General features: G+C 44.1%; 1 pseudogene; it reads right to left on the reverse strand.

Annotated features, from left to right (window-relative positions):
* LOC129687122 (heterogeneous nuclear ribonucleoprotein A1-like) overlaps positions 1 to 19,218 on the reverse strand; it is a 66,806-nt pseudogene extending 47,588 nt beyond the window's left edge.
* Between the last annotated feature and the right edge of the window lie 2,687 nt (positions 19,219 to 21,905).

Here is a 21,905-nt window from a genome sequence, read left to right on the forward strand (position 1 = left end):
ATAATATAATATAATATAATATAATATAATATAATATAATATAATATAATATAATATAATATAATATAATATAATATAATATGTATATAATACAGGACTTTAAGTTGGCCCACCCCAAAATCTACATCATCTGTGAACTGTTGGAGCATGTAAAAAGGCTGGTCCTGCCAATGCAAAGCTGCAGATAACTGGGATGAGCCCTGGTAAGGAACCAATGTCAATGGAGTGCCAGAAGACAGGGTCCTCGAACCAGACTGATGACTAACTGCAATGACTAATTTGCAAGTGAAGGTGTGTGGACAGAGGGTTATGCTGTGAGACATGCTGTGACACACTACAGCTTCTATGGTGGGATTTTTCTATGCTTTGTTTTGTTCTGTTTATTTTTGTTAGTTTGATTGATTTTTATTTTCTTTGGGGGGAGGGAAGTTGCAAGGGCAGAAGATAGATACAAAGGGACAAGGAAATGAGTGGGACAGGGGTGTGTCATGTGAAACTCACAAAGAATAAAAAGTTGAAAAAAAAACCAACAAATAAGCCCCCTCAAGAATGGTTTGTTCCCCTAACTCTATATACATCATCTTCCAGCACAAGAAAGTCCTCAAAGATTATGGTCAATTTCAGAGGAAAGCTTAACATTTATCTCTTTCAATGTGTATATGTGTCTTTTTGTGTGTATATGTGTCATGTATGTGCAGTCCCCTCAGAAGCTAGAAGCTAGAAGAGGACATCGTGTGTGTGTGTGTGTGTGTGTGTGTGTGTGTGTGTGTGTGTGTGTGTTGTGTGTGTATATATATATATATATATATATCTTGCATTATAATCACAGGTGGCTGTAAGCTGCCTGATGTGAGTTCTAGGAACCAAACTCAGGTTCTCTGCAAAAGCAGCAACCACTGACCCATCTCTGTGGCTCCTCAGTGGAGGGTTTCTAAGAGAGATATTTTCAATAGAGGAGATCTGATACTGGTTATTAAAGGAACTGCTATGTGTCTGGAATACAAGAGAGGACTGGTTGAGCTAGAAAAGAAATCATGTATTTCTCTCTTAACAGACACCAACTTCATGAAGCAAAAAGAGTTAAGAAAACAGGTTCTCGGTCAGAGGGGATGGCTCAGCAGCTACAGGAGCTTGCTGCTAAGCCTGATGATCAAATTTGATCCCAAGGACTCAAATATTGGAAGGAGAAAAGAAAAGTCCACAAGTTGCCCTCTGACCTTCACGCACATGGAGATACACACACACATACACGTGCAAAATAGATGATAGATAGATAGATAGATAGATAGATAGATAGATAGATAGATAGATAGATAGACGTAATTTTAAGGTAGAAACCATCTTCTGAAGATGAACTCTCTGGGTTAAACGCCTGCTTTCCCACCCAAACGAGCTATCTAAGTCTTGATAAACTGCTCATCGCTCACGGCTCCCTTGTGTTCCTCACATGGTGAACAGGAGCTCAACAGATAAGAGACAATGGATATATAGGATTTTCTGGATAGTTTTATGTCAACGTGACACAAGCTATAGTTATCTGAAAGGAAGGAACCTCAATTGAGAAAATATCTCCATAAAATCTGGATGTGGTCATTTTCTTAATTAGTGATGAATGGAGGAGGGACCAGCTCATTATGGGTGGTGTCATCTCAAGGCTGGTGGTTTTAGGTTCTCTTAGAAAGTAGGCTGAAGAATCCATGGGGAACACGCCAGAGGGTGCACCCCTCAATGGCCTCTGCATCAGTTCCTGCCTCCAGGCTCCTGCCCTGCTCGAGTTCCTGTCCTGACTTAATTTAGTGATGAACTGTGATATGGAAGGGTAAGCCCAATAAATCCTTTCCTCTCCAACTTGCTTTTTGGTCATGTTGCAGCACTAGAAACTAGACAATGATGCAGAGAAAATAGCTTAGGTGTCAGGGTAAAGACTGAGGTGTGTAGGTCCCTCTGGCTGTGGATTTGTTTGTGAAGTACAGAAAATAGGCTCGGTATGCTGACCTACCATTCCAGCCTTGAATATGATCTTTCCTCCAAACAAAACAAGTCCATCTACTTTTAAAGCTAAAGTTTTACTAAACGGACACACTATTAAATCAACTCTTCATTATCATCATAGCCACAGATTAGTGCGTCTCTCAAACCTCATCAGAGGTGCTGCTTCTCCTTGCAGTAGAGAGAGGTTAACACAAAGACCCACAACTGGTCAAATCGCAAAAAAAAAAAAAAAAAAAAAACAAGAAATGATAGAGTGTTCCCCCCATGGCTCAGGGATCACTGCAGAAGAGGGAACAGACAAATTATAAGAGCCAGAGGTGGTGGGTGACTACAGAGAAAGATGCTTTCTGACTGCAGCTGAAGTGGAGTAGTTGTACACACAAACCCATGGCACTTGTGACAGCACAAGACCTGCATAAGATCAAGCCAGCCAAAATCCCAACATGGAGGAGGAGGACATCAGAAACGAGCTATTGGCAACTGATGGCTGCTTGAACAGCAAGAACCAACACTTTTCAGGGCTACAGATTCTAAGAGGCTACCCACGCTCCAATAGATGGCCCCACACTTACATACATACTGAAAGCACCAAGTGGACTCCGTAGGTTTACAAAAATTTAGAGAACACATGAAATATGGAGGTAATAGTAGTGATGAAGATAGGGAGGAGCTGGAGGGGAGGGAATGAAGGGCATACTTTCTTGATCAAAGCATATTATATATACATTGCATGAAATTCCCAGTCAAAAATAAGTTTTCAAAAGCTAAGATTATGCCTCCTTCATGGTCATCCTAAAGATGGCCAAAGACAATCTGGCTCTGGCTCTGCCACATTCCAACTCTCCACAATCAGGAAGCTCTCATAAGTCAGCTTTGTAAAATTTGCACCTTTAACATAGATGTAGCTTTTTTCCCTGAGAACTTCAGTTTAGTGCAGAGAGCCAGACAGTCCACTGACTGGATTCCATCTGTCATTGGGTCACCAAGATACCTTGTGCTCCTCCCTTCTAAGAACTAACCACAGTTCAGTGCTATCACGTCTACCATTCAACAGCTTCTCCACCTTCTGTGGATTCTTCCAGAATGCAAATTGGATGTTTCATTCCCACATCTTCCTTGTCTAGCTTCTGGATTTCTTAAATGATTTAATGTCATCAGTTAAGGGATGGGCAGAACCTTCCCTGAAGATGAGCTACACAGTCAATAACTAACTGTGCACCTTCCCACAAGGCACACCTCTACCCAAATATTGCCTGTGGCTCAGTCTCACTTGCCCTGCAAGAATTAAAAAAAAAAAAAAAAAGTCCTGTGCTTCTGATGATTAATACTGGTTGTCCATGTGACAGCATATGAAATCAACCAAAAGGCAAGCCTGGGCACTCCTGTGGGAATATTCTTGTTCAGATTATTAGAAGGCAGAAGACCCGCCCTAGGTGTGGGCAGCACCTTCCTGTGGAGGTTCAGATAAATGGGAGATGGGGAACAGAAACTTTGCTTTGGGTCTATTTACCTTCACTGTTGCTGTTGTTTTGATATTTGTTCATTTGATTTTATATGCACAGGTGCTTTGCCTGTCTGTGTGTCTGGAGTCCTCATGCCCTTGGAGTCCAGAATACTAGTTCCCCTTGGAATTAGAGTTACAGATGGTTATGAGCCTCTGTGCATTCCAGGAATCGAACCCGGGTCCTCTGTGAGAGCAGTCAGTGCTCTTAACCACTAAGCCATCTCTCCAGCCTCTTACCTTCACTGTTATGACAAGTTCATCCATCCTGTTGCAGCTTCATCCCTTCACTGGTATTAGAAGCAGCTTCCTCTGGCTTCTAAAATAGCCAGAAGCCCAGTGGCTCTCTAGAAATTCCCCAGGCCTTCAGAACCATGTGGGGACTGAGGCAACATCCATCCAGCCTTGGGGCCTGAGCCACAGCATGTTCTTAAACTGCCCACACTGTATTGTGCCATCCAAGCTAATAAATCCTCCATTTAGTACATATTCATTCTGCCAATTTTGTCCCTCTAAAGAACACGTGACTGATACTGGCCCCCAACACTGACTGGGGACGCCGACGTTGCATTCTGTAAAACCACTACAGAGGCTGGGCTATAAATCAATAGTAGAGTGTTTACAGAGCAATATACATGAGGTCCAGGGGATCAACCCATAGCACCCTTAAAAAAAAAAAAAGTAATCAATGAAAATAAAGAAAACCAATATAGGATTCTCTCTACAGTGTTGAGAGAGGTGCCATTGCACTCCAGCAGGTGCCTTCTCTGAAAAGGACTCCAGCAAAGGAAGGCATATGGTAAAAAATAAGACTCCTAAAGCAACTCCCCCGAGCCAGTGGAGGCTCTCCCTAATGAGGCTTTCTTAACTTCCCTGAAGGAGACTTTCCCTCAGCTCCTTCTCCCACACTGCAGAGCCAGTCCATCTGAAGGAGCTGGGACGGTAAAGCCTCTCCATCCTTGGAGAATCAAAGGTGAGGTCACAGCTGCCACACTTCCTTATCTCCAGCTGTGACAAGGCAACAATGCTGCTTCCAAAGCAACTAGGACATTGTGCTTTACTTACACAGCAGAGAACTCAGACGCATGCACATGCATTGCTAATGCTGCAGCGATCCCAGGTATATGCACCCCGGCAAATACACAGGCACGTGCCGGTGAGGTGCACGGAGATAGGTGAATACACCCAGACACCATCGCCTGCACTGTGGGAACATGGCATCTTTTACAAAGAAAAGTCAATATATGTCTTATCATGGTCAGATGGGGCAGCTTCCGAAGCTACAACAAGCAGGCCTATGTCTTGTCATTTCCTATCACCTACAGGAACTTGAAAAATTACCAGCCAGCAGTCTATACACATGCATCAAGTCTGCTGGACCTGCACATCTGATACTGCCATGTTAGCGGCAAAGAGCAGAGGGGCAAGGATTCTATCAGTCATGAGATGTGTGCCCTCCTTCCCCTTATGCTTTGGTTAGGGACTTGGAATGGACTCTATGTAGCCAGGCTGTTTTCTCTCATCTCCCCTTTTCCTTCCCTTCCTTCCTCCCTAATCCACATGTCTCCTTGGACCTGCTTTCCAGAAACGTCTGAATCCTGAAAGGCACTCCTGATGGACAAGGCTGAGCAGCCTTTTCCCAGACAGGGCGGCTGTGATACCCCAGTTCCCACAGCCTTCTCTCCATAGTTTGTTGTGCTCTGAGTCCCCAGCCCTGTCCTCTTCTCCCCCTGAAGCCAGGACCTTAAGGGTAGCTCAGTTCCTTGTGTTGGGTGACAATGAGTACCAAAGGCTTGTGCAGCAAGCACTCAGCATCTGGCATATAACAGGAAGATACTGCCTACATAGTTCACCTGAAATAACACGAGTGAGTGTTACTAATATTTCCCAAAGTCTCTGGCTTCTCTGTTTACATGTAGATAGAATAAGAGGTGATGTTTTCCCTGTCTGCCTGTCCTTGGTACAGGCTTTTAAGATTTTTTAATGTTTATTTGTGTGTGTGTGTGTGTGTGTGTGTGTGTGTGTGTGTGTGTGTTCATGACACAGGAGTAAAGATGCCCAAGGAGGCTGGAAGAGGGCATCAGATCCCGGAAGATGGAGTTACAGTTTTTAGCTCCCCAATATGGTGCTGGTAATTAAACTAGGGTCTTTCTGGCAGAACAGCAGACACTCTAACCACAGAGCCAGCTCTGGCCATTGGCACAGGTTTCTCAGGCATCTGTCCTCTAAGAAGTTTATTTTGGTGCCTGAAAACTGCAGCTTATGAATGAGGCTGACCTCGGAAGGTTCCATGTGGAGCTTTGCCTTAGGAGCAAAAAGCCTGCCCACCAGAACAACGAACAAGTCTTGACTCTACAGAAACAAAAGCCTAGATCCTACAAAGCACAAACTCTTACACAGAGCCGAAATCCCTCAACCCACTAAAGTCTCGAGTATTCCAGGCTGGCCTCAAACTCCCTGCCTCCACCTGCCAAGGTCTGCAACTACAAGGTATTATCCACTTTGTCTGGTTTTATGGGGTGCTAGAGATGGAACCCAGGGCTTTGCCCTTTACCAGTTGAGCCACAGCCCATCCCTGGAAATCCCCTCTGAGAGTCTGCTGATAAGGAGATGCCATAAGAAAAACAAAAAAGGCTGGTGGGTCTATATCTTTCCTTGTATCTGACGTCATCTACACATAGGTCAGGATTAGGTCAGGATCCTCGTCTACTTCTGGGTGACAGACACACATAGTGGCTCGAGGTGACTGTCAGTGCCAGCATCACCAGGCCCTCCCTGCCCCTGTCAGCATCTTGCAGCCTCTGCTTACTGGCATGTCTTCTGGAACTTCCCCCGAGCTGCCAGGTCCACACTGAGGGCTTCTCTGCTGTGTTCCCTCCCTAGCACATCCCTGAGGCACTTTATCAGCTTCTGACCTTGGGAGACCCCCAGGGTAACAAAACCACATGCATTATTATTCCCTTCACATCCATCGGGGTCCCTAGCACACGGTAGGTGCACATATTTTTGTAACAAATGGATGGCAGCATTCAAGGGGATGGGTCAAAGATTTAAACAGCCTTTAGACGCATGTAGTCACTGGTGCGTGTATCTAAGAGGGCTTTCTTGATCCAACTTGAACCACAGTCTGGGCAATCAGATAAGCACTCACTTTCATTCAAACACAGAAAAGAAAGGGTTGGGGGTAGGGTCCTGGGATTTCTTCAACAAGGCACACAGGATGATAAATCAGACAAAAGCTATGTGCAAAAGGGAACCTGAATTCCAGATGACACTCAGCATCCCCACAATCTGTGTCCACAGGGCTGAGCTTTCAGCACACAAATCCCAGTTGTCTACGCACCCTGCACATTGCCCTTGGCCAGATCAGAGTGGGAGTCGGAACAGGAAGGCCACGTTAGGACCGCTGCAGGGGTGTGTGTGAGGGAGTCCAGGGTGGATTTAAAAATCAAGCCAACATTCATAGCAACGATTGGCTGGCCTCCAGGTCAGGCCTTGAATCTGATAGGCTGAAGTTCTGCCCAGAGACCTGCTAGAGCCTCATGCCAGAGGCTCCTAGGAAGAGAAGGACTCCCGGCAGTGAGGAAGCGGGAGGTCAGTAAACAGGAGGAAGTTTAGACAGCCTCTGCCCTAGGGTTTTGGCTGCCTCTACATCACGAGGAGTATGCCACCAGCAGATCAGAAACTTGGCTGGGCAAAGAATGAGAGAATGTTTTGGAAGTTGCAGAGTCAATGTTGTGAATTTAAGTGCAGCCAGTTCCTATGCTAAGGTCTTCAAGTAGAGGCGGGGAGCCGGTGTCTGCACTACCTTCAAAGCGTCAGGCTCAAACCCAGGCTACTGGACCCTGCCAGAAGCTGAGTTATTCAGGCTCTCATTGAACTGTTTTGAGACCATCAGTCAACCAAGGAACATTTGCAAGCATCTTCGTATGCTGAGGATGCAGTTGTTGGGAAAGGGGCCTCACAACCAGTTGGCAGCTAAGGAGTATCACCAAGGAAACCCATTTGCCCCCTGAGGTGCCCTGTGAGGTTGTTACCTACTGGAGATGCTCATTTACTCAAAGTACTGAAACACTCCCCTTCCCTTCCTTGATTTCTTTTTCTTTTCTTTTTTTTTTTTTAAGCCAATACCACAAACTGGAGAAAGACCTAAGTTTGATCCCCAGAACCCACGAAAGAAAGCCTGGCTTGATAGCATGCCTTGTAATCCTACATACTCAAGACTGTAATCCCAGGTTTTAAAATAATTCTGAGTACCACAGGCAGATCCCTGGAGACCTCTGGGCAGCCAGCCTAGTCTAATGTGTGAGCTTCTGGTCAAAGAGAGAACCTGACTCAGTATGTAGAAGTGCTTAATGCAGAGCGTGATGGCCCTCTCAACATCACACTTATCCACTGCTACGGCTTGAATAATAATGGTCCCCATTGGCTCATGTATTTGGATGCTTAGTCACTAGGGAGTGGAACTCTTGGAAAGGACTGGAAGGATTAGAAGGTGTGGCCTTGTTGGAATACATGTGCCTTTGTTGGAGGAAGTGAGGCGCTGGGGGTGGCCTTTGAGGTTTCAAAAGTCCATGCCAAGCCTGGGTGTTCTCTCTCTCTCTCTCTCTCTCTCTCTCTTTCATAAAGTTGCCTTTCTCCTGGTGTCTCTTGACAGCAATAGAACAGTGACTAAGACACCCACTTTTTAGCTGTTGGGAATCACCACTCATCACTGTCTCCCCATACTTGCTCTTCCCTCCTTGCCCCTCCCTCACTACCATCCATCCTGATGGTTGAGCTGAGAAATTGGAGCCATCTTTAATTCCCTCTCTTTAACTCCATGGGATCCAAGCCCTCTTCTGGTCTCCAATGCCACTGTTCTCTCTCTCTCTCTCTCTCTCTCTCTCTCTCTCTCACACACACACACACACACACACACACATACACACATACACACACACACACTTAAAATAAATCTTTACCAAAAAAAAAAAAAGAAGAAGAAGAAGAAAAGATAAGAAATGTCCTATCAGAACTAGGTCTGCACTGGTTTGCTGGGGCTTCCATAATAAAGTACCATCAGTTGGAGAGGCTTCAACAACAGAAATTTATAGCCTCATAGTTCTAAAGTCAAATACCAAGGTCAAAGCGTTGAGGTCAGTTTCCTCAGATGCCTCTCCCTTCAACTCACAAATGACAGTTTTCTCTGTGTCTAACTCACCACACATCACCACCACCACCATCTATATTATGTGTTCAAGTCTATTCTTATCAACACAGCAGTCCTATGGGATTAGGACTTACCTAATGACCTCATTTTAATTTGGTCCCTTTTAAAATGCCCCCATCTCCAAATATAGTCACATCCTGAGGTCCTGAAAATAAAGACTTCCACATAGGAATTAGGGAGACCTAGTCAGCCTATAACAAGGTCCTCTGGTCAGAACCAAGATGTCGGCTTCAGGGACATCTTGAGTAAAGAAACCAGAGCCCTCAGATGCTTCCTCATAAACTTAGGCCAGCCACAATCCAACGCACTTCTCCTTGGCACTTTTATTTCCTTATTGACTGACCTCTGAGATGAAGTTGGTTAAGGGTTTTGAAGCATCATCAATCAACTTGGTCACTCCAACCTGAACTCTATTCACATGGAAAAAAATGAAAATGCTCCAAAGCCACTTAAAAAGCAGGAGTCTAGATTGCTTTTACAACTGTAATGCATTATCTGATGGGGCAAGTTTAGTTTTTCCATCACAGAACACATTTAGACAAATCCTTCCACACAAAATTGAGACAAAAGAAGACAACTTCTTTAAGCCTTTAATCAAGCCTGGGAGACACATAATGAATGAATAGTCACCATTCTTTGCTTCACTTTGTAGCACAAAGCGATGGCTTCCTCAGATGTCTGTCATTCCTTCATAGTGGTCATGTGCAGCAATAAGCCCATCGCACATTGGTGATGGTGTCGGTAACAGCACAGATCTCCATGGCAACCAAATGCTAGCATCCTCCTCTGCTCCCTCATCCTCAGCATCTGGGTGAACCCACAGCCATCCTGTCGTCACCAGGCCGACCTTATTAGTCTCTTGCTCAGTGGTTAGACAATGTATGTTTTCTAATATTCCCTTTGTTTTCCTCATCCATCTGTAATCCATCTCCACATATTCTTGCCACATCAGAGAACTCACTACAGTGATAAAAGCAATCTGGACTCCTGCTTTTTAAGACCCTGGGTCTTCTGCTTGACCTAATCTCAGCCATGCCTCTTCCCAGGGTCTCTCAGGGAGAGCTTATATTCCATTTATTCTTCTGTCTCTGCTTCCAGTATGTTTCTATGACATAAATATGGAAGTTGATGGATGAGAATTCCTTCTTTCTGGTCCAGCAAAATGGCTCACTGGGTAAAGGTGCTTGCTATATCAAGCCCAACAAACCTGAGTTTGAGCCTTGGGACCCAAGTAAAGATGGAAGGAGAGAATCGACGCCCTCAAGTTTCTCTATGACTTCCATATGTGAGCCCCCAACACAGATGCACTAAATATGAATCTAGTTGTTTAGGGACAAGGGATTTATTTTTGCTTATAGTTCCAGACGGAATACAGTGCACTGTTGTGAGAATGCATGGCAGAGAAACATGAGACCAGCATGGCAGCCTGGAACCAGACTCAAGAAATATAAAATTTTTAATTAAAGAAAGAGAATTCTCTCCTTCCAAGGCTTTCCCCTACCCACCAGTACGCTGTTTGTATTTTACAATGGAGAAGGCCCTGTTGGGGATTGGTCTGATGCTATTCAAATGTTGATTTCAGCACCTTGAGATCTGGTTACTGTCCTGTCACGGATATTATTATGATGTTGAATGATTCCCTATAACCCTGTGATAAGAAGGACTATTCCCCAATTATCCCTGATTAGCTGATTAAAAGGCCTATACCTGGGCAGGGCAGAAGGAGGTAGGCATGGCTAAGGTTTGAGGGATTTGGGGACAGAAGAATCACAGGAGAGAAAACCAGGAAGAGGAGGAGAAAGAAAGCAGAGAGCCCCCATGGGTTAACATGGAGAGCATGGATGGAGAAGCATCCCAAATGACAGAATGAGCAAGTATTTGTGAAATTATGGATGGGAGGTAGCCTGGGGTGGGGCTGGGAGGCAAAGGTAGTTTAGAGGGTTAATATCTGCCCTGTCCCAGGTAAGATAAGGCTATTCTAAAATTTATCAGGTGTCTGTGTCTTTTATTGATTATAATATGGGGTTAGATAATATCACCATTATAATTACAGGGCTAATAATAAATATCATTAGGCCATACCATTAAATTAACCATAACAACACCCCTAGTTCCAACCCCAGAGCCACACTTGACACTGATAGAACATCGAAATGATACCATGCTACATACTGAATCACTGACCACAGAGCCAGAATGTCAGGAAACCCACCGGAAGTGACCAGGGCACAAGAAGAATGTGCTGTCACTCCCAGTGTCTGATTGGGGGCTCGTTACTCCTCCACCCTCCACCTCCAAAGTCATCCACCTTGAAGACACAAATGGAAAGACACAGATCCAAGGATGGGGCCTGCAAGGATGTCTCAGGCTAACCTTGGTTGTATATTACTCCTGTTTTGTCCCTCTGAATAAAAGGTGCTCTGTTCCCATGTTAGTCAAGATTCTTACTAACAAATGACACACACCTAGTGAAAACCAGATTTGGATAAGAAGATTTTATTGCCCCACACCAAGAGGAAGCAAGCTGTAGGAAAGGTACTTGGGTAAACACTTCTCTCAGAAAATCCGCTTCTACTTGCAATGTGTGAATGTGATCTTATTTGGAACTGGAATGTTCAAATAGGTAGTTAATTTAAAATGAGGTTATATTGGATTTGGATGTGCTCTGGGGAGAGGGACATTTAGATAAAACTATGTACAGGCCTAGAGAGACAGGTTAGTAGTTAAGAGAACTACTGCCAGAGTTTAGTTCCCAGCACCCATATCAGGCAGCTCACATTTGCACAGAACTCCAGCTCCAAGGGATTAATGTCCTCTTCTGGCCTCTGCAGGCATCTGCACATAGACATACACACATACATACTTTTTTAAATGTGTTTAGGAAAGAAAGACATCTGACAGGTGCACTAGGGAGAGATTTCTGGAGCAGATTCATCCCTCCAACCTCTGCTGATGCCTTGATTTCTTATTTTTAGAGCTGTGAAAGAATTAAGGCCTGTTGTTTTTAAGCCATTTCAATTAGGGTTAGTTGTCATGTCAGCCCCAGACTATAGTGCAAATGATGAGAAAACTTAGACACCAAAGCATGCAGTTGTTTGCCTGAGGTCACACTGCTATAGAAGGAAGCTAGGACTGTTTGAAACTGTTTTGTTGTGGGATAGTTCACACCCACACAAGACATCCATGTAAGTTATGACTCAATGACTTGGGTACAATCACAAAGTTGTGTCTCTGTCCATATTAGAGTGAGGGCGTGAACCAATATAGCTTGACTCCTTTACTGTACCTTCAGATGCTGTGTTATGTTACTAGAAAGGAGGAATAAAGACATCCTAGGCTGTTAGAAAACTGTAGCTGGGGGCCAGAAAGATAGATCAGTGATTAAAGACACTCACTACCAAAAAATACCTGATGATCTGAGTACAATCCCTGGAACTCACATGGTGGGAAGAGAAAACCAGCATCTGTAGGTAGTCCTCTGGCATCCATGGGCAGACCATGGCATGGGTGTTACCTTCATCAGGATTTCTACTGCTATAATAAAACAAGATGACCAAAAGCAACTTGGGGAGGAGAAAGTTTATTTCAGCTTATAGTTCTGTATCACAGAAGTAAGGAAAAGAACTCAAACAGGAACTGGAAACAGGAGATGATGCAGAGAGGCTGTGGAGGCGTGCTGCTTATTGCCTTGCTCTCCATGATCTCCTAGTGCCTTCAAAACCAGTACTACTCTGAAACCCATCCCCAAGTTTTGCTGCCAGCATGAAGTATAGCTTTAGTCTCCTCTGGACCACAGTTTCTATGTGTCAACCAGAGGAAACATTCACTAGGAGATTTTGCTGAAACTATGTTGGTGTCTTCCTTATCACCACTAATTTCTCAGCCTTAGCTGACAAGCATTAATTTTTCCAGAAAAATAAAGGCTTCACCTTAATGGTTTGCAATTCAAAATAGAACTTGAACTAACCTGATAGAGTCTTTGCTTCCCTCTGAAACTTCTCACGTCAGATCTTCATTGTCTGTATTTATTTCTGCATTCTTATCTTCCATTCTCCTACAGAACAGCCCACTGAGCTCCGAGCACTCAGTAACTTCTTCATACCAAGTTCAAATGTCACCACAGTTCTCCCAAAAACACATAGAATCTGTCACCCACTTCTGGTACCAACTTCTGTCTTAGTTGAGTTCCTGTTGTTACAATCAACTATCATGGCCATAAACAACTTTGGGAGGAAAGAGTTTATTTTTATTACATTATCATGAAGTGGAAGTTTCTGGACTCAGTTTAGTCATGTGGTGTTTTGCTGCAGTCTGGGCACATGATGTTTTGCTGTGACCTCTCAAATGTGAGGGGTGTGACTTTGGCCAGCTGAGAACATCTGTGAGTGGACTCTGAGGAAAGGACATATATAGAGGTCCACAAAGAGTGAGACATCGATTTTTAGATCAACGTTGCTGCGCTTATCCTAGTGCTTCAACACTTGGCTTTGCAGAGAGAAACATTCCAGAGAGATTCTCCAGGCAATCCAACTGAGTCTTTTGGCTTTTGCTGCTTCATGTTGGTCTTTGAACTGGACTGCTGGTATCCTGATGACTGAGTCTGTTAATCCCCTAACAACCCATTGACCCTGATCAGCAGGAAGTATATAAGAGAGGACTACAGCCCTTTTCCCTTCTACTCTCCCACCTAAGGTTGTGGAGGTGGAGGGAGGGTTAGAAGGGAGGTAAAGGTGTTTAAGAACCCCAAATAAAGTTGGTTTGGTGAAAAATGTAAGCCTATACTTCCATATCACAGACTGTCATCAAAAGAAGTCAGGGCAGTAACTCTAGCAGGGCAGAAACCTGGAGGTAGGAACTGATGCAAAATTCATGGATGAGTACTGTTTACTGGCTTACTCACTCGTGGCTTGCTTTTGTATAGCACCCAAGACCATCAGCCCAAAGGTGGCAATAGTCACAGTGAACCCAACCCTCCCACATCAATTATTAATCAAGAAAATTCAGCACAAGCTTGCTCACAGGCCAATATGATGAGATATTTTCTCAGTGGATCTTCACTCTTCCCAGATGACACTGGTTTGTAAAATTAGCCCATGCAGGTATATATGTTTGTATGCACATAAATAAATAAATATCTAATATAAAATATCATTATTTGTTTAAAAGATTGTTAATAAACTATGATAAATGTCCTAATAGATTCTATTAGTAGTGCCTTGTGATAAAGCCACCTCTCAATTATTTACTGCAGACATTTCAGATTCCCTTTGGAGGGCCGAGCGTAGTCACAGAATTAGCACTGGATGCTCTGTTTTATCTCTCTTTTCTCAGTAGAATCTGAGCACCTTCTCTGTGTACTTCACACATGAAAAAAGATGCCTGGGGCTAAGAAGAGAACCCCATATGGCAAGATAAAAAGGGGTACCAATGAGGTGGAACAAGAGATTGTGCTGCTCTTACGGGGACCTGAGTTTGGTTTCTAACACCTATGTTAGGAAGCTCACAACCATCCAGGAGATCCAGTTCCATCTTCTGGACTCCCAGAGCACACACAAACACATATGCACACTTTGAAATCAAATTACATCTTGAAAAATGGGGAGCTTCACAGAGAACAAGTGGCTAGGGCTTATGGAGGCATTGGTTAGCCCTGCCTTGTTACATCCATACCAAGACCGCATTCCACCCAGAGGTTCTAGAGAGATGCCTCGGCCATTGCTAGTGCTTGCTGCTCTTGCTAGGACCCAAGTTCAGTTCCCAGCACCTACGGCAGGTGCTTTACAACCATCTGTAACTCCAGATCCAGGGATCTGACTCCGTCTTCTGGTCTTTGCTGGTACCCAAGTACAGTGTACATGCAAACACATACATATAGATAAAAGTAATATTTTTAAAAATAGAAGAAGAGGAATTCATCCACAACCCCTTTTACAACTTTGGCATCCAGCAGAGTTCAAGGTTTTCATAAAATTGTACCTTTTGGTACCTACAGACTCCAGCGAGAATGTTCACAGAGCCCTAATTCACCTTGGAGGCCTTTCACAATGAGTTTCTCAGAGATGTATCCCATAGGAGCATTCTCAGCATGGAGCAGATCTGATACCTAGAAGCAAAGCCTGGCAGTGCAGAGGAAAATAGGCAGAAGATGGGCAGGGGGAGGGAGGGAGGGGCGAGCAACTCTATCCAAGGCAGCCAGCAACACTTGGAAGTCACAGCTCTGACCTGCCTCCAGGAGCAGACAGGCTATGATACCACATTACCCTGCCAGTCACAGGGAAGCAATTCTTCAGGTTATCAGTCAAAAGCCTCCTTGGAGATGGGAAACGAGCCTGAACAACCAGGCTGTTTAAGAAGAATTTATTGTGAAATGCGGATCCAGGCACTCAGCATAAATCACACCAGATAAGGTTGGAGAGGCAGCAGCCAGCACACCTGGGTGTAAATGAGATCCGACCTCTAACACAGCCTATAAACAGCCCTAGGAGGAAAGAGCATCCAGAAGTGGGCGGGGACCATGGGAGGAGATATGTGTGACCCTGAAACCGAGAGCTCATGTGGCACTGCAGAGTGGGTGAGGAAAAATGAGGCTACATTACCATGTCAACTGCGGTGGGCAGACAAGATTTAGCGCCTGGGTGTTTGTTCAGAATACTCCAGTAGCAAAAACATGGAGGGGGAGTACACAGACTGAGACTAGCAAGACTGTAATTATGGCAAAACTGAGGGGTGGACATCAGGCTTCATCATAGTGTCTTCTCTACTTATGTGTAATCTTGAAAACTCAGTTTTCGAATACTGTCAAAGAAAAGAGGTCTTTGTCCACATTTACGGATCATATCTCTGCCAATATGTACTTTGGAGGGTGAGCCAGCCAGATTTGGGGGGTTGCATGGTGATTTAAAAACTGTAAAATTAGGAGCCATAAAGATGGTTCAGCAGGTAAAGGAGCTTGCCTCCAAGACTGACCACCTGAGTTCAATGCCCAGGGCCCACAATGTGAACGGAGAAACCACATGCGCATGTGTGCATGCACACATAAATAGTAGATGACAGATAGATAGACAGATAGATAGATAGACAGACAGACAGAGAGAGAGAGAGAGAGAGAGAGAGGTGGGGTTTTTTGATAGATGTGTTTTAAATTGCAAACTTTTATAATTGTAAACATAATTTACAATTATGTTTTAATGCATATACACAATGTGTATAAGCACAAAAATCAATATTAAATCACTACCTGTATGCTACATAGAATGCCCAGTACGGTGAATGCCAGTTTTCATTCCTTTTCACATTAAATTTTCATGGCAATCACCTGAGGCAGTGGGCTTGGGTCAGCCAAAGACAGAGCGTTAATAAATGCCAACTCTGGGATTCAGGCTCACCCTTGTCCAATGTGAGATCTAGAGTTTTATTTTTTTCTACCAATCCACAATGCTATGAACATTCTTACAATGCCAGAAACATAGCTCCCATCTGTCAATGACCCAAGGTCAAACTAACCTCATCCCAGATTGGCTGGCTCTACCCTCCTTCTCTATGTGATATGTGAACACCACTCCTTCCTTACCACCCTTCAGGCAAGTCTGTGTGGGGAGGCTGCCCAAACAGGGTCTACAAGCAGTAGTTCTCCCACAGAGGCACTGTCTGGCAGCCACACTCACAGGCCCACATTGGCTACACAGTAGGACCCCAGAACTGAGTTTAGGAGGTGAAAAGTAGGAGATGGACAGAGCTTTCAAACAGAAAATCCACTGTTACCTTTCAAATAAAATGGACTGTGTTCAAATTTCCTATTTTTAAACATATTTTATGGTAACGTTGAGTCCATATTCTGGGACCATAGTCATTCATATTTGGCTCAGAATTTGCTCTTTTATTTACTTAAAATGTAAAATGAAAATAAAGACAATTGGCTCCCCTAGAAGCAGACTTTGAGAACATATATGAGGAGAGAAGTCATCAGAGGAAAGGAGAATGGAACAGAGGACAGGCAGCCAGTGAAGGGATGTGTAACCTGGCAGGCAACCACTATGGGGCTGACATCCCACCCAGAGACGAGGCAGAAGATAAATTGGGGTCTCCTGTGTCAGTGACCCTCAGGGAGGGTCTCTGAGGGTCTGCAGAGGCTCTCCTCTAGATCTCTGCGCCTTTGGCTTAATGGTGCCACTGGAGTCTGTAATTCTTCAAGCTTCTAGCCTGACCCTGTGAACCCAGAGCAGCTGGCACATAGGGGAAGAGGACAGGGCCCCTCAGTAGGACGCTGTTATAGTTATTAGAACAGTGAGGCCAAGGTCTATGCGCAGAGCATCCAAACACATCACCTAGCCATTCCTCCATGCTTTGGGAAATCATTCTGATGATGAAGCCACCATGAAGCTTCCTGGTACATCCACCTACATATCTCCATCTCTCCGTACCAATAGCATTTTCACATGGGTTTTCCACTTTGGCTTTCCAAGCTAACCAAACATGAGCCCTTGGGCTGGTGAGATGGCTCAACAAATAAAATCACTCATTGCACAAGCTTGGTGACCTGAGTTCACTTCACAGATCCCACAGTGGAAAGAGAGGACCCATTCTTGAAAGTGGTCCTCTGACCTCGGCAAATACACTGCAGCACACACACACACACACACACACACACACACACATACACACACATTCATACACACAACAATAATAAAGAAAATGTTTAAAAAAAAACAAATGTTAGTTCTTGACTACTTGATGCTAGGTGTGACTACAACTCTACTCTGATAAATAGCTGTGTGATTTATATCAATGTCAATGTCTCTAATAACAGCGGTTCTGCACACTAGAACACAAGTCCTCTGGCCTTCATGGTCACCACCCCGTGACCACACCTAGCACACAGCCTGCTACTGGAGAAACACCAATAAATTTTTATGAGATGTATGAATCAGTGCTCAGTGAATGCCTCAGTATATGAATCTTAACTACAAGGTTTTCCTTAAGGAGAATTACTAGAAACAGAATTACCTAGTCATCTGACCAAGAATTTAAATATCCTGTGTAGAGAAGCATCAACATATTGTTATTGTGTAGTTTTGATTTTTTTTATTATACTTATTTATTTATTTATTTGGAAGCTGGGCAGACAAATAGGCCAAGGTACAAAAGTGGAGGTCAGAGGACAACTTGTAAGAGCCAGTTCTCTTCTCTTACAGGGTAGGTCCTGGGGACTAAACTCCGGTAATCAAGTTTGGTGGCAAGTGCCTTTGCCCGCTGAGCCATCTCACTGGTCCTATCTTTTGTTTTTGTGGTTTTGCTGATTGGCAGTTTTGTTGTGGTGGTGGTTGAGTTGGGGTCTATACAGTCCAGGCTAGCCTTGAACTCATACTCTCCCTAACTCAGTTTCTCAAGCACTTACATTTCAGAATTGCTCCAGTGTCAAAATATTGCTTAAACCCTTCAAGTCATTGCCCCTTGCAAATAAGCTTACTGCTTTGTGCTGTTGTGAAAAATAGTGATATGTAACTGATTATGGCACTGTGTAAGGGTTGAGAAAAGCAACACATTGCCTTTTTGTGAAGGCCCGTGGAAGAAATTCTACTGCTTGCAGCTACAACATGGAGATGGCAGGAGTCTTTTAAAGCCTTTGACATAAAGTTCTGCAATTAGTAGCCTCCCATTTTGGTTTGGCCAGAAGAAAGGTCAACACCAAGTATGATCTTGAAAGACTAGAGAGATAGGTCAGTAGTTAGAGCATTTGCTACTCTTCCGGAGGACATGAGTTCGGTTCCCAGAACCCATATCAAGTGGCTCACTACCACCTCCGACTCTAACTCCAAGGGATCTGATGACCTCTGATAGCCTCTGAAGGAACCTGCATTCCCCTGCAGACATGTAAACACTCGTAAAATAAATCTGTTTTTCAAATTGAAGTTAATTGCCCATTCTATATAAAATCCCTCTAAGCTTGGTTTTTTTTTAATTCATATATATTTTTCCCACATTATTATTTGTAGGTTTTAGTTTAGAAGATTTGTTTGTTTAATCTTTTGTTTGTTTTATAAACATCAATTTAAAATATTTTGTAGGGCAAGACAGAATGTAAATAAAATTAAGCTAACAATTTCCCACTCTGCTAGTCCAGAGAATTCCCACTGGGTTTTTCAGTGTTCAGAAGAGCCTGGCTGTGTCCCAGTAGGCCTTGTCTCACCAATAGGCCCTGAGCTCTCAGCCCCTGACAGAAGATACACAGAATAACAAAAATATTACCACACCAGACTTTCTTTTTGCTCTGTGACAAGCCATTGCTGGACCTGAGCTCAGGGGCCCTTCGTCTTTCATTAGGCAACATAAAAGTCCCCGTGGGACTTTGCAGAGGCTTTGCAGCTGCATAGACATCTGTTTGGGTTACCTTCACAGAGCAATGGCCACTAAGTCTCCCACAGCCCACATAACTCCTGATCATGCTGTGAGTATCCAGCCAGCAACCCAAATGCTCCATCTGTCTGGTCCCACAGTGTGATGAGGCCACCACCATAGTGGCCAATGCCAAGATCACCAAGGAGAGACCTGCTTGGGTCTATGTGTCTTCTTGGTGAGTCAGCACAGTAACTGCCATACTCAAGAGATAAAAACGCATTCCATTGGAGCACAGTGAGATATGCCTTTCATCTCAGCAAGCAAGAGGAAGGGGCAGGCAGTGAATCTCTCTGAAGCTAGCCTGGTCTACATACACATATCCAAACACACAGAGGGAGAGATAAAATCCCAAGACAGCTGTAGCAGTGTGGACCATAGTAACAGACACTCCAGGTAACCTTATAGCCAAGCAAAGCTAAGGAACATGACACAGCAGAACTCTGGGTCATGAGCATAGAGACATCTAAGTCCCGCAACAGCTGCAGAGAGCATTCAGTTTCTATCTTCGTCGAGGTCAATCCATCTGCCAGTTTATTCACACATTTCACCTATCTGCCATTCCTACTAACTTGGGCAGGGTTTCTCACTGTCTGCCAGTTTAGACATGTGTGTTCTTGGGGCTGGAGCTGCCCTGAACCCTATAGGATACCACTATATCCTATAGTTTGGATGTGAAATGTCTGACACGCTCATGTCTTTAAATACTTGGTCCTCAGCTGGCAGTGTTGAATTAGAAGGCTGTGTAACCTCATGGAGACTCGTTGAATGGGGGGGGGGGGGGTTTGTCAGTGAGTGGTCAGTTAGTTTTATAGAGCACCCCTACGTCCTGTCTACTTTCTGCTTCCTAACTTTTGACACTGGTCCAGACACCTAATGTTTCTGCTATTCCCTGCCACAGTGGGATATAGTCCATTGAACTATAAGTTAAAAATACACCTCTTAGGGCTGGAGGGATGGCTCACCAGTTAAGAATACTGACTGCTCTTCCGGAGGACCCGAGTTCAATTTCCAGTGCCCATGTGGCAGCTCATAATTACCTGTAATCCATCTCCAAGTTATTTGACACCCTCACATGCATGCAGGCAAAACACCAATGCACGTAAAATAAAAATAAATAAATTATAAGAATAAATAAAATAAGCCCTTCTTTGCGCCAACGAGATGGTCCCACAGTTAAGAGTGCTTGCTGCTCTTGTAGACAGCCAGAGTTCAGTTTCTAGAAAATATACTGAGTGATTCACAATCACCTATTACTCCAGTTCTAAAGAATCCAACACCCTCTTCTGGCCTCCTCAGGTACCAACATACATGTTTGTACATGCATACAGACATAGACAGGCACATAAGTAGATGACTTAATTTTTCTTAAAAAACCTTTCCTCCATAGAGTGCCTCTTGTTGGGTATTTGGCCACAGCAATGAGAAAAGTAACTAAATGGGAATGTATGTAGTTCAGCTGGTACAGCGTTCACTTAGCATGCAAAAAGCCTTGGGTTCAATACCCAGGACTGCTAAAGATGGACATGATAGCACATACTGCAAACCCAGCATTCAGGAGGTGCAAGTACAGGCAGGATGATCAGAACATCAAGGTCATTGTCAGCTACATAGTATGTTTAGACCAGCCTGGGCTATGTGAAGACCTATCTAAAAAAGAAAAGTGGAAAAGAGAGGAGAAGAGAGGAGAGAAAATATTTCGTAGCATTCCTGGCCTCCCCACTAGGTGTCAGAAGCAGCCCTTCCTCTCCACTCATGTCACTCAAACACATCTACAGATATTGACAAAGTTCTCTGAAAGTAGACATGGACAAACATTACCCCCCTGTTGAAAACCACTGAACTGTGGAGACCAACCGTTCTATCTGATGCTTGAACTAAGAGTTTACAACTTCAAAAACCCCCTTTGGGTTCTCACACCCCTGAAATATATGCCCACTCTAAAGCACTTGTCCCCTTTGGAGGATTCTGAGTGGTTCCTAGACCACTAAAAAGTCCCAAATTTCCTTGAGTACTCAGGTCTAGATGGAAGCTATGAAGACAACCCTGAAGTGGAACTATATATAAGTCATTGAGACATCCCTCCCCAGTCCAGAAAGCTGTGAGCACCCACCTTAACACAGTATGAGCTCCATGAGGGCAGACTGATAATATCCCAGTACCCCAAAGCCAATGCATGACATGTGATAAATAACCGATTTCCAGGTGTGTGGTGAAGGTGGACAGACAATCCAATAGATGAACAGATGGATAAATGGACAAATGAATAAGCAGAGGCAACGTCCAAGGAACTACAGTTGGGTTGTCCAACCTTGCACAGCTCCAGCACAGCCCCACCTGCAGGCTGTGGACAACAAGCCCTCTCAACAGGGCTGCTGCAAAGATTAAATGGGGGAGTGGAGTACTGTATACAGCTTCCAGAATGAAAATGTTTAATGAAGTGCCTGGCACACAGCAAACGCTGGCTCCCTTCTGTCTTTTCCAGGGTCCAAAGAACAAATTAAATTTAATTAAATGGCTCTAAGATATGGAGAAAGATAGGAGAGGCTCTCACAATGCTCCCAACACAGATAGGCAGGAGCGAGGAATTATAAATACATCTTCCTGTCTGTCTCATAGTTATAACTTCACATCATCCCTAACTCAGACAATGGATGCAATAAATTGAGATGCCATAGTGCCTTGCCAAGAACTCTGCAGTGTGTCCTGGCACTCAGGAATCTTTAGCAAGCAGCCCTCTATACTTTAGGTTTTTTCTGTCTCTGAGCCATTCAGACTCTTGACATTGGGGGTCTAGGAGTATTAATT

Source organism: Psammomys obesus, unplaced genomic scaffold, assembly GCF_907164565.1.
Source record: "Psammomys obesus unplaced genomic scaffold, mPsaObe1.curated_primary_1811, whole genome shotgun sequence".
Classification (NCBI taxonomy): domain Eukaryota; kingdom Metazoa; phylum Chordata; class Mammalia; order Rodentia; family Muridae; genus Psammomys; species Psammomys obesus.